Raw genomic sequence first — 12,785 nt, forward strand, 5'->3', positions numbered from 1 at the left:
AGCAGAGGATAGCCTTCACAGAGCTTGTAACTTTGTAACAATAAATTATACAATATTTGGAATGGCTATTTAAAAGAGTACAATTAGAGTCCTGAAGACATGCTGTAGAACTTTGGGGATGTTTGTTTCTAACATAATTAGACTGTTCATCACCTTCATTATTCCAATTTTTAAATCCTGAGTCAAGTGCCAAAGTAATAATAAATTATTAATAAACAAATTAAAATATTATTTTAATTAAAAAATAAATTAAAATAAATTATAAAATGAAGTAAAAAAGCCATGCCCATCTAATCTCTTTTTTTTTTGGTCAATTATCATATCACACACTTTGACAAAAGCAAAAAAAAAGCAAAAAACACATAAACAGTCCATTTGAAAGAATTTGCAGTGGACAATGGGGGGCCAAATTATGAATCCATCATACTATTGCTTGCTGATCCACATCTGCTGGGAGGTGGAAAGAAATGCCAGGATGGAGCCTTCAATCCAGACAAGGTATTTCCACTCAGGTGGGGCAATAATCTTGATTTTCATTGCGCTGGGAGCTAGGGTTGTAACCTCCTTCTGCACCCTGTTATGCCTGGGTACGTAGTGGTACTACCAGACAATACGGCATTGGCATACAAATCCTTATGAATGTCAACATCACACTTCATGATTGAGTTGAAAGTAGTTTCATGGATTCCATGAGATTCTACACCTAAGAAAGATGTTTGTAAGAGAGCTTATGGGCATCAGAACGCCTCATTGCCAATGGTGATAACCTGACCATCAGCGATCCCATAACTCTTTTCCCGAGAGGAGCTAGATGCATCAGTGTCCACCTCCTGCTCACAGTCCAGGGTGATGTAGCACAGCTTCTCCTTGATGTCATTACATGAATTCTTTCTCAGCTGTTGTAGTGAAACTGTACCCTTTCTCGGTTGGGATCTTCATTAGGTAGTCTCTCAGATCATGGCTAGTCAGATCCACATGGAGGATGGCATGGGGAAGGGTATAACCTTCATAGATGGGCACAGTGTGGATCACACCATCACCAGAGTCCATCACAATACCAGTGATATGACTAGAGGCATACAGGGACAGCACAGCCTGGATGGCAATGAACATGGTTGGGGTTTTGAAGGTCTCAAAAAAATGTGAGTCATCTTTTTCTCTGTTGGCTTTTGGGTTGGGGGGGAGGGGTTCTGTGAGCAGAACAGCATGTTTTTCAGTAGCTACATGGAGCTTATTATAGAAAGTATAAGGCCAGACCTTCTCCATGTTGTCTCTGTTGGAGTACTTTAGGGTCAGAATACCTCTCTTGGTCTGAGTCTCATTCTCCACATAACTGTCTTTCTGGCCCATACCCACCATCACACCCTGATGTCTGGGGTACCCAGCAGTGGAAAGGAAGACAGCCTGAGGGGGACTGTCTCCTGCAAAGTCAGCTTTGCACATTCTAGAGCCATTATCAACAATGAGAGCAGCAGTATCATTATCCATGGTGAACTTTGAAATGGCATGTTTAAACCCTTAAGAGAGAGAAGGGGGGGGGGGCGTGCGCACTGACTAGAAGAGCTCACAGCTCCATTACCTCCATTTCTTCCTTTAAGAGTATTATTTCTCTTTGAAATATTCTGAGAGTAGGATCACTTCCAGCTCAGTTTCCACTTTTCCCTCAGGTCTAAGGCAGCTAGGGGTGTTCAGTCTTGTTTTCAATCCATGTTCATTTCCCCTCCACACAAGTCCTTTCCACCCTATGCCTAGTCAGAGCCTGGTGTTCACTGTTTTTTGCAAGGTGGGGGGTTGATTGCATAAATGCTGAGACAGGGTCACTGCAAACTAGAAGATTCCTACTGTAATTTTGGGCCCCATCACAAGGCAATGTTTTTATCCTAGCCAGCTCTTTTCTCTGCAGCTCTTCTTCTTTCCTCCATTTAATTGAGCAGATGTTATGTCTGTCATTCCTTGAGGCGATCAAGCAGAGAGAACAAAGTCCCAGATGTTCTTGCCCTGAGAAAGTTTAGCGTTGTATTGGTCCAAAATGGGATTTTGGCCACTTTGCCCTCACTGCACCAGCCCATTTTCAACTGACCCAACACTCTCCTCCTTTCCTCTTAGGAGTGTTTCTCCCAATATTTTCCTCCTTTGTTTCACATGACTGGACAGAGTAAATATCTGTTGCTTCTTTCAATAATATGGGTGTTTGGGAGCAGAGCCACTACATGGAGATATATTAATATTAGACTAAATAATAGCAGTGTTAATAGCCTCCAGGTGATGCTCAGGCTACATCCTGATATGAAAAAGACAAAACTATAGAAAACAGGGCAGCATCAGTGGGCCAAAACTCCAGGGATATACTCCAGGGAAGATGGTGGGAGAGAGTGGATTGCATCATGTCTCACCAGCCCTCCCCTGTTTGTAGTTCTTTCTGCACCAGAATATGTATCTTAAAAATGTGACACTATACCTTGAAAAACTATGTGAAGTTTGCTTGTGGAAGTGTGTATAAAAAGGTTGCAGATTGTCACTTATGTTTTCCCTATTCTTACTGTTTCTCAATGATGAAATTGTACATAAGGAAATGTGAAATTCAAATGATTGTCAAATTGTTCCCAAACATATTGACCGAATGTATTCATATTTTTAAAACAACTATTACAGCAGAACTAATTTGTTTTCACCTCGTACACAATTAATCTGGCACACAAAAAAGAAAGAAGGAAGGAAAGAGTGGGAAACAAGGAATAAAGGAAGGAAGGAAGAAAAGTAGGGAGAGAGGAGAAAGAGAGACAGAGAGAGAAATAAAATAAATCTAAAGGAAGACATCTAATTTTTTTAATGAATAATATGCCTCTGGGAAAGAAAGAAGCATATTTCCCAACTATCTCATATTCCTGGAGTAATCTCCTTCCTAACGTTCACTTCCTGAAATCCCTAGTTACAACTTCTGGGAGCCAAGATGGCAGAGTAAGCAGTAAGATGCTATCACTTTCCCTTTTTAACCTCTTAAAAAATCAAAAAAATACCACCCCAGGAAAAATCCTGGAACAGTAGAGTCAGCAGAAAGACAGGGTGGAACAGTATTTTAACCTGGAAGAGTTGGGAGATAGACAAGAGAGGTTCATTTCACTAAGTTAAAAGTAGAGTATATTGCAGGACAGGAAGCATCCTAAGAAGCAATGACAAGACCCATTTGAGCAAACCAGGGGGAGCACCTGAGCCCCAAGGTGGTGGAGCAGGCAAACACCAACCTTGGGGTCCCTCGTTGCCTAAGCATAGCCAGGGGAATCAGCAAAATCCAGCTTGTAGAATCAGCAAGTGTGCTGGAGAAGCCCTGGATAGGGAGGAATCCCCTAGAAGTGAACCTCTAAGTACTTATGTGCATCCCTGGGCAGGTAGGCATCCTCCAGCATAGGACCTCCATGAGCTTCATGCAGCCTCGAGCAGGAGGGCATCCCCCACCACCCAGACCTCCCCCTGCTTCAGCACAGAACCAGGAAACACATAAAAACCCCACTTGACCTCAGCACATGCCAGACATAACTACTAGGACATCAGATCAGCAGCAGGTAAGCTACTAGACCCCTACAGCTTCCAGCAGCCAGAACCGGAGGCCCTAGCACACAAAAAACAGGGACCAGGCTCCTAGCTCCCAGCACAAGAAGCTTGGTACAGTGCCCCCCCATGCTCCAGAAGGAGAGTTCAACTATAAAAGTCAGGCAAACATCACAATCAAGAAGCAGAAGAGATCACTGACTATAAAGAATTATTAGGGTAACAGGGAAAATCAAAACACAAATTTGGAAGAGGACAACATTGTCGATATACCTACATCTGAAACCTCAAAGGGAAATAGAATTGGTCCCAAACCCAAAAATCCTCCTTAGAAGAGCTCAGGAAGGATTTTAAAAGTCAAATAAGGGAAGTAGAAGAAAAATTGGGAAAAGAAATGAGACATATATAGTTTGGAAAAAAGGACAAAATTGACTTAAAAAACAACTTAAAAAATACAATTCACCAAATGGGAAAGGAGGTACAAAAGCTAACTGAAGAAAACAATTCATTAAAAATTATAATTGGGCAAGTGGAAGCTAATGACTCTATGAGATATCAAGCATCAGTCAAACAAAATCAAAAGAATGAAAAACTAGAAGAAAATACAAAATAACTCATTGGAAAAACAAGTGATGTGGAAAAATAGATCAAGGAGAAATGATTTAAGATTTATTGCTCTACCTGAAGCTCAAGATCAAAAAGACATCCTGGACAGCATCTTTCAATAAATTATCAAGGACAACTTCCCTGAGATCTTAGAACAAGAGGGTAAAATAATCATTGAAGGTATCCACCAATCACCTCCTACAAGACTTCCCAAAATGAAAACACCAAGGAATATTGTAGCTAGATGCCAGAATTATAAGGTCAAGAAGAAAATACTGCAAGCAGCTACAAAGAAATAATTCAAATATCATGGAACTACAGTCAAGATTACACAGGACATAGCAGCTTCTACAAGAAAGTATCAGAGGGCTTGAAAAAAGATATTCACAAAGGAAAAGGAGCTTGAATTGCAACCAAGGATCAATTACACAAGAAAACTGAGCATAATCTGTCAGGGAAGGAGGGTAGACATTCAATGAAATAGGGGACTTTCAAACCTTCCTGATGAAAATAACACAGTTCAAAAGAAAAACTGATCTTCAAATACAAAACTTAAGAGAGGCATATAAAGGTAAATAGGAAAAAAATTGTTATTCAACAAAGTTAAACTGTTTACATCCCTACATGGGAAGATGATACTTGTAACTCTTGAGAACTGTAACTTTATTATGACGTTTAGAAGGGTTATAGATAGAGGATGTGGGCATTAGTTAATTTTAAAGTGATGATTAAAAAAACAACTAATTATGGGATGAAAAAAGGATTGTACTAGGAGAAGGGGGAAGACATAAAAGGGTAAATTGCATCACATAAAGAGTAGCAAAGTCTTATTACAGTAGAGGGAAAGAAGGGAAGTGAGCATTGTTTGAACCTTACTCTCATTGAATTTGGCTCGAAGAGGGAATAACATACATAGTCACTTGGATACAGAAATCTATCTTACCCTATTGGAGGTAAGAGGAGAAAAGAGAAAGATAAGGAATGGAGGTGGACAAAAGGGAGAGTAGGAGTGTAGTAAGGGAAAGGTGAAAGAAAAGGGAGGGGGATGAGAGGAGGGAGGGCAAAATGAGAGAGACAGTTGTTAGAAGCAAAACATTGGTGAGGAGGGAAAGGGAAAAAGGAGAGAGAAACGCATAAGTAAGGAGAAGAGGGGATAGGATGGAGAGAAAGACACAGTTAGTAATAATAACTGTGAATGTTAATGGGGTGAACTCTCCCATAAAATGGAGTTGGATAGCAGAATGGACTAAAAACCATAATTCTACAATATGTTGTTTACAAGAAACACATCTGAAGCAGAGGGATACACATAAAGTAGAGGTAAAAGGCTGCAACACAATGTACTGTGTTGGAAGGGAAAAAATAGCAGAGGTAACAGTCTTTATCTCAGACAAAACAAAAGCCAAAATTGACCTAATTAAAAGAGATAAGGAAAGAAACTGCATCCTGCTGAAAGGCACCATAGACAATGAAGTAATATCAAAACTAAACATATATAAACCAAGCAGTACTGAATCCAGATTCTTAAAGGAGAAGTTAAGAGAGTAACAGGAAGAAATAGACAGCAAACTATACTACTGGGGGAGCTGAACCTCTCCCTCCCATTTCCCTCCCAGAACTAGATAGACATAAACACAAAATAAACAATTAAAAAAGTTAAGGAGGAGAATAAAATTTTAGAAAAGTTAGATATGGTAGACCTCTGGAGAAAATTGAATGGGGATAGAAAGGAATATACCTTTTCCTCAGTGGTACATGGCACCTCCACATATACTAAGGCATAAACTAGACCATGAACTAGGGCATAAAACTTCACAATCTGATACAAAATGGCAGAAATATTAAATGCATCCTTCTCGGATCACAATGCAATAAAAATTACATGTAATAAAGGACCATGGAAAGATAGATTAAAGATTAATTGGAAACTAAATAAACTAATTCTAAAGAAAGAGTGGGTCAAACAAATCACGGAAGCAATCAATAACTTTATCCAAGAGAATGATAATAATGAGACAACATACCAAAACTTGAAATGTAGCTAATGCAGCCAAAGTTGCTTTTAGTAGAAGTTTTGTATCCCTAAATTATTACATGAATAGATAGATAAAGAGGAGATTAATGAATTGGATATGCAACAAAAAAAGTAAAAAAAAAAAAGAATAAATTTTGAGGGGAGAGAGGTGGTGCAATGAATGGAACAATGGCCTTGGAGTCAAGAGGACCTGAGTTCAAATCCAGCCTGAGACACTTAACACTGACTAGTCGTATGACTTTGGGTAAGTCACTTATCCCCAATTGCCCTGCCTTCCCCCCTCCAGAAAGCAAAAAAGAATAAATTTTTAAAACCCCAATTAAATACCAAATTAGAAATTCTAAAAATCAAAAGAGTTATTAATAAAATAGGAAGTAAGAAAATGATTGAACTAATAAATAAAACTAAGAACTGGTTTTATGGAAAAACCAATAAAATTGAAAAACCTTTGGTTAATTTAATTTAAGAAAACAGAGAGAAGAAAGCCAAATTACCAGTATCAAAAAGGAAAAGGGTGAATTCACCATTAATGAAGAGGAAATTAAAACAATAATTGGGATCTATTCTGCCCAACTGTATGCCAATAAATCTGACAATCAATGAAATGATGAATACTTACAAAAACAAGTTTTCCCGATCACCAGAAGAGGAAATAAAATATTTGAATGACCCATTTCAGAAAAAAAAAATTAACAACACACAATGAACTCCCTAAGAACACATTGCCGGGGCTAGATGGATTAACAAGTGAAATCTAACAAACATTTAAAAAACAATTAATTCCAATATTATATAAACTATTTGGGAAAAGAGGAGAGGAAGGAGTCCTACCAAATTCTATCTATGATACAAATATGGTACTAATACCCAAACCAGAAAGAGCCAAAAGAGAGGAAAAGGTTTCCCTAATGAATATATATGGAAACATTTCTTTTAATTTTTCAAATGCTTTATTAATTTCTGATTTGCATTATTCATTTCCAACAGATTTTGAGTTACAAATTTTCTCCCCGTTTTTCCCCTATACACCGCCCCAAATTAGCAGTCCCACAGGATATCTCCTCCTCCAATATGCTCTCTCCCATATTGGATCTCTATGCCCCAGTGCCTGTATATCTTACTTCCCAATTACATGTAAAATAATATTAATAATATATATATATATATGTATGTATGTTTGTGTGTGTGGGTGGGCGTGTATTTGAATATTTGATTTTAAAATTTTGAATTCCAGATTCATTCCCTTCCTCCCTTGACACCCACCCTTACTTGGAAGATAAGCAGTTCAGTATAGATTGTACATGTGTAGCTACTGCAAAACAATAACATAGTAGATATATTGTAAAATACTGACTATATTTCCCTCCCTCATATCCCACTTCCCACTTGTTCTATTCTCTACTTTGATCCCATCCCTTTTAAAAAGTGGGAGCTTCCAACATCCTTCCCCCCCCCCCAGCCTGCCTTCCCTTCCATCATCCCCCCTTTCATCCCCTTTCCCCCTACTCTCCTGGAGGGTGAGATACCCTATTTAGTGTGTATGTCATTCCCTCCTCAAGCCAAATTCAATGGGTATAAGGTTGACCCATTCCCTTTTGCCTTCCTATTCTTCCTCTCCATTGTAAATATTATCCCTTGCCTCTTTTTAAGGGTTATGAGATTTAAAGATCTTCCATGCCCCATTGGACTTGCTGACGTAGCAGGAAGGGGGGGAGCAAGAGGAAGCAGAAGCCAAGCTATAGTTCCTGAGTTGGCTAGCAGTGGTGGCCAAGGAGGCAGCAGCAGCAGAGGCAGCAGCAGCGGAAGCATGAACCCCATTTTGAGTCAGCCAGAATTTCTACTAAGGACACCTGCTGAGGACTGCCAGGGGCCGAAGCTGCTGGGAGCGGGCTTCCTGGATTCTGGGTGGTTGCTGTGAGTGGGGAGAGGAGGACCTTTGCCTGAGGTAGCTTATTCTGTTTTAAAGGCTTGATAATGTGGGTGCTTTCTACTTTATTTACCTGTGCCAATTTCATAACTACTCTGATGGATTTGACTTTCTGGTTTGGGGACTCAGTCGTTTGGTATTTTAATAAATGTTACAGATTATTCCCCCATATAGAAAGCCTGATATATTTTGTGATGGATAAACACATCAGCATATTTACAATTTCCATAGGCATTGTGAATATTGCATTGCTGATACATTTGGCGACCAGGATGAGATCACAAAATGTCAGGCCTCTATTTAGAAGTACTGGGGCTTTAGAGGAAGAAATGGCTATTCGGGGATGAGAAAATTTGCCTTATTCATCTCTAGCCAGAGAATGGGCCAAAAGCACAGGGCCCTGTGAAAACTGGAAACGAAGGCTAAAATAGGGAGAACCTGGAGATTTGGAAAGATGTTTGCAAGGAATACACATAAAACTAGGCAAAGAACTGGCAGGACTGTGCAGGAGAGGCTGGGTGCTGCTAACAAGTTATCGCCTTATGTGTAAAAGTAGTGATATGCTGCTGGAGGAAAGAGCTCAGATGGCTAAGGAGTCAGCTGGTTTGCCTGAGGATTCTTCTGTGTCATAGTATTCGGGAGAGCAAACTAGAGGGACTCATGTGGTCCAGAAGCAAGCTCCTGTTCATATAGCTAAAAGGAAGCAAAAAATTAGCAGAAGGAATGTGCATGCAGCTTTTGTACAGGCTCAGCAGAGTTGCGCTGACAGCTTCCAGGAGAATGTGTGTGAGGAGAATGGAGCAAGGTTAGATAAGGAGTCTTCTAATGTAGAAGCTCTCCCCACAGGAAGAAGAAGACAGGAGAACGACTGGGGCAAAATAGAACCCAGGGAGATAATTGAGGATTTCACTCAACAAGACATCACTGATGTATTAAGTAGATTCACCAAAGAATGGGGGAGTCTTTAGTATCTTGCATAGTAAGAATCACTGATGAAGGCACAGGAGGAATAACACTGGACAATGAGGACTGTTTAAAATTCATAAGTATCAGTCAGAATCCTTTTTGTACACTAAGCTTTTAGGGATCACCATATGCAAGGAGGTAACAACAAAAATAATCTGCTAGCTTTAGCTGCAGAGGGATGAAAAAGGCAATATCCAACTGAATCTATGTGGCCTAGGGAAGACAAACCCTGGTACTTAATTAGAGACTGTATGAGAAAGCTAAAGGAGGAGGTAATGAAAACTGCTATCATGATTGGAGATGCAAAGGCATATTATGATACCCCCTAGTAGTTCCTCATAGAAATATTGTAGTGAAGACGGTTCCTCCTGCATATAAGCACCTAATACTGAATCTATTAATTGGAGAAATAGGGCACCCTCTTTCAGAGGTGCTGGATAATTTCACAATTAAGTGATTTAGGGGAATAGGAAAAAGACAAATTGCCTCGAGAAAGAAGAGTAAACAGCCAGAGGATTCAGAGACAAAATAGACCAACAAGAAGGGAACTGTTTAATGCTCTATTAAGTGCAGGGGTGGACTTTAGAAAAATAGATGGTATTACAACTGAAGAGCTGCATAAGCTGTACCAAGAAAAGTTACTTAACATTAGAATGAACAGGGAAGCAGGAACCCCCCTGCAGTTACTTCTGAATCTGAATCTTTGTACATAAGTTTTCCCCACCTTCAGGGGGAATAGGAAATAGGCCAAGCCCCAGCCCAGATAAAATAAATATGCAGAAGAGATTGCAGACCCCATATTGTTTCAACAATATATCGGAAGAATGAATCAACTACTGTTATCTTTGGTAACCCTAATAAGTTTAAACATGGAACTCCTACTACCATCACAGGTCTAGGAGGGGCTGAAATATCAGCCAGACAAGTTAAAATAACAATGAAAATTGGGCAGTTACCTAAGAAAGAATATACTGTTGCTGTTGTATCCATTCTTGAATACATCATTGGAATAGATGTACTGAGAGGCATGACTCTGAATTTACCTGAGGGGAGACACCAATTTGCTGTAAGGAAAATAGGAATTACTACAGTTTTAGTGGGAATAATAAAAATGGACCCAATCACTTTACCTGAACCTTCTGAAGTAATTACTTTAAAACAGTATCGTGGGCAAGATGAAATTACCACTGCTATAAAAGAATATGTTGAAGCATGAGTGTTAGTCCCTACAACCACAAGATGGAATAATCCTGTGTGGCCAGTAAGAAAATCCGATGGGCCATGGAGAATGACTGTGAATTATAGACAGTTGAATAAGGTGACTCCTTCTTTGTATGCTGCTGTTCCAGATACCATCACCTTAATAGAAAGGATCCAGACATATGATGGGACTTGGTATGCAGTTATTGACTTGGCAAATGCCTTCTTCACCATCCCAGTAGACCCTAAACAATGGGACCAATTCGCTTTCACTTGGCAGGGTAGAAAATATACTTTCACCCGCTTGCCACAAGGGTACATACATAGCCCCACTATTTGTCACATGATTGTGGATGAACAGTTGGATGAATTAAAGCTACCTGGTGTACAGCTTACCCACTACATTAATAATATCACGATACAGGGAAAAGATGCAAAAGAAGTGAAAGGAGTTTGGCCCTTCTAATTGAGCATATGCAAAGTAAAGGTGGGAAATTAACCCTGCAAAGATTCAAGGACCAACTCAGAATGTGAAATTTTTGGGTATACAATGGAACAAGGGGCTACAGGAGATTCTTCCTCAAGACCGACAAGATTCAGGATTTTTCTACCCCTACCAATAAGAAAGAGGCCCAAAAGTTCATAGCATTGTTTGGATACTGGAGGCACCACATTCCACATTTGGGACAGATTTTAAAACCTTTATATAGAGTCACACAGAAGAAATATGAACTTGATTGGGGACTTGAGCAGTGTTTACTCTTTTTGAAGAAGCCAAGGCTGCCATGCAATTGGCCCTAGATTTGTGGCCCATGCAAAATGGTCCAGTGGAATTGCAAGTGATTGTACAAGAAGATTATGCAAACTGGAGCTTATGGCAAAAACAATAAAGCCGAAATGTACCTTTGGGATTTTGGTGTAGGAAACTCCCTTCATCTCGAGTCCAGTATGCACCTTTAGAAAAGCAGTTGTTAGCTGCATATTGGGCTTTGGTGGAGACTGAACAACTGATTCTGAGCCATGAAGTGATATTAAGACCTGGAATCCCGATTATGACCTGGGTAATGAGTACCCAAGTTTCTCACAGAATTGGACATGCCCAAGAAGCTAGTATAATCAAAGGGAAGTGGTATATTCAAAATACGGAGAAAACAGGCAAAAGCGGAGTCTCTGCTCTACATGAATCTGTAGCAAACATAGAAATTGAGAGGAATGACACACCCCCTGAGCCAAAGCAACAGCTGGTACAGTCCACTGTAAAATGGAATCGGGATATGATGTATTAACTGAGGAAAAAAAGAGACATGCATGGTTTACTGATGGGACAGCAAAATATTTGGGCCAAAAAAGACATTGGAAAGCAGTGGCCTATAACCCATGTACTAGAAGGACTTTGGAAAGTACTGGGATAGGTGCAAGTAGCCAATATCCTGAACTTATGGCAGTGTATTAAGCCATCAAAATAGAACAAGGAGGACAGTGTCATATATTCACTGATTCATGGGCGGTAGCTAATGGGTTAGCTACATGGATGCCCATATGGAAAAATGAAAATTGGGAAATTCATGGCAAACAAGTCTGGGGCAAAGAATTATGGGAAGATATCTAGAACATGTCTTTGATCACTGACTTGTCAGTTTTTCATGTAGATGATCATGTGGCCTTCACCACGCCAGAATGTGAATAGAATGCTCATGCTGATTAACTGGCAAAGATTGCTACTGAACATATTGTCCCTACTTTGACAACAACTGATGATCCGGTATTAGCAAAATGGGTCCACCAAACATCAGGCCATTTGGGGGTCCAGGCCACACACTAGTGGGCACAAGATCAAGGTATTAGTATCTCTCATTCACTGTTAAAACAGACATCACAAGAATGTCATATATGTCAATTGGAAAAGGAGTGAACTATTCCTTGGGTAGTAACTGGAGAGATAGCAAGAGGAAAAGTCCCAGCCCAAATCTGGCAATTAGATTATATTGGTCCACTACCACTGGATAAAGGATGAAGATTTTTATGTACTTGTGTTGACACCTATTCAGATGTACTAGTAGCTTGTCCTTATAAGAATGCAACCCAGAAAAACACTTGTAAAACTCTAGATCTCATAAGTGTATATTATGGAATCCCAATGCAGATTGAATGTGACAATGGGTCACATTTCAAAGGCAATGAAATGAAAAATTATTGTATACTAAACAATCTAGAATGGATATATCCTATTCCATATTATCCAGAAGCATCTGGGTTAATTGAAAGAATGAATGGATTACTGAAAGAACAGTTGAGGAAGTTAAGTTCCAATAATTCATATCAACATTGGAAGGATAATTTGTTCGTGGCTTTGCATAATTTGAATAATTGACCTTTCGTAGGAAGTACACCTCTAGCCAGAATGATGACCCCAAATCTGCAAATTAGAAAACAACAAACACATAAGATCCCAAATACTGAGTCTTGAACCTTGAGGCCAGATGTCCCAGAACCATACCCAGGAAT

At 39.6% G+C, this 12,785-nt stretch overlaps 1 pseudogene; it reads right to left on the reverse strand.

Annotated features, from left to right (window-relative positions):
- The window catches only part of LOC138150755 (actin, cytoplasmic 1-like), a 7,327-nt pseudogene extending 5,827 nt beyond the window's left edge, over nucleotides 1-1,500 (reverse strand).
- Between the last annotated feature and the right edge of the window lie 11,285 nt (nucleotides 1,501-12,785).

Source organism: Petaurus breviceps, unplaced genomic scaffold (assembly GCF_028583685.1).
Source record: "Petaurus breviceps papuanus isolate PSGF00001 unplaced genomic scaffold, PetGlider_PUasm1.0 90887, whole genome shotgun sequence".
Classification (NCBI taxonomy): Eukaryota; Metazoa; Chordata; class Mammalia; order Diprotodontia; family Petauridae; genus Petaurus; species Petaurus breviceps.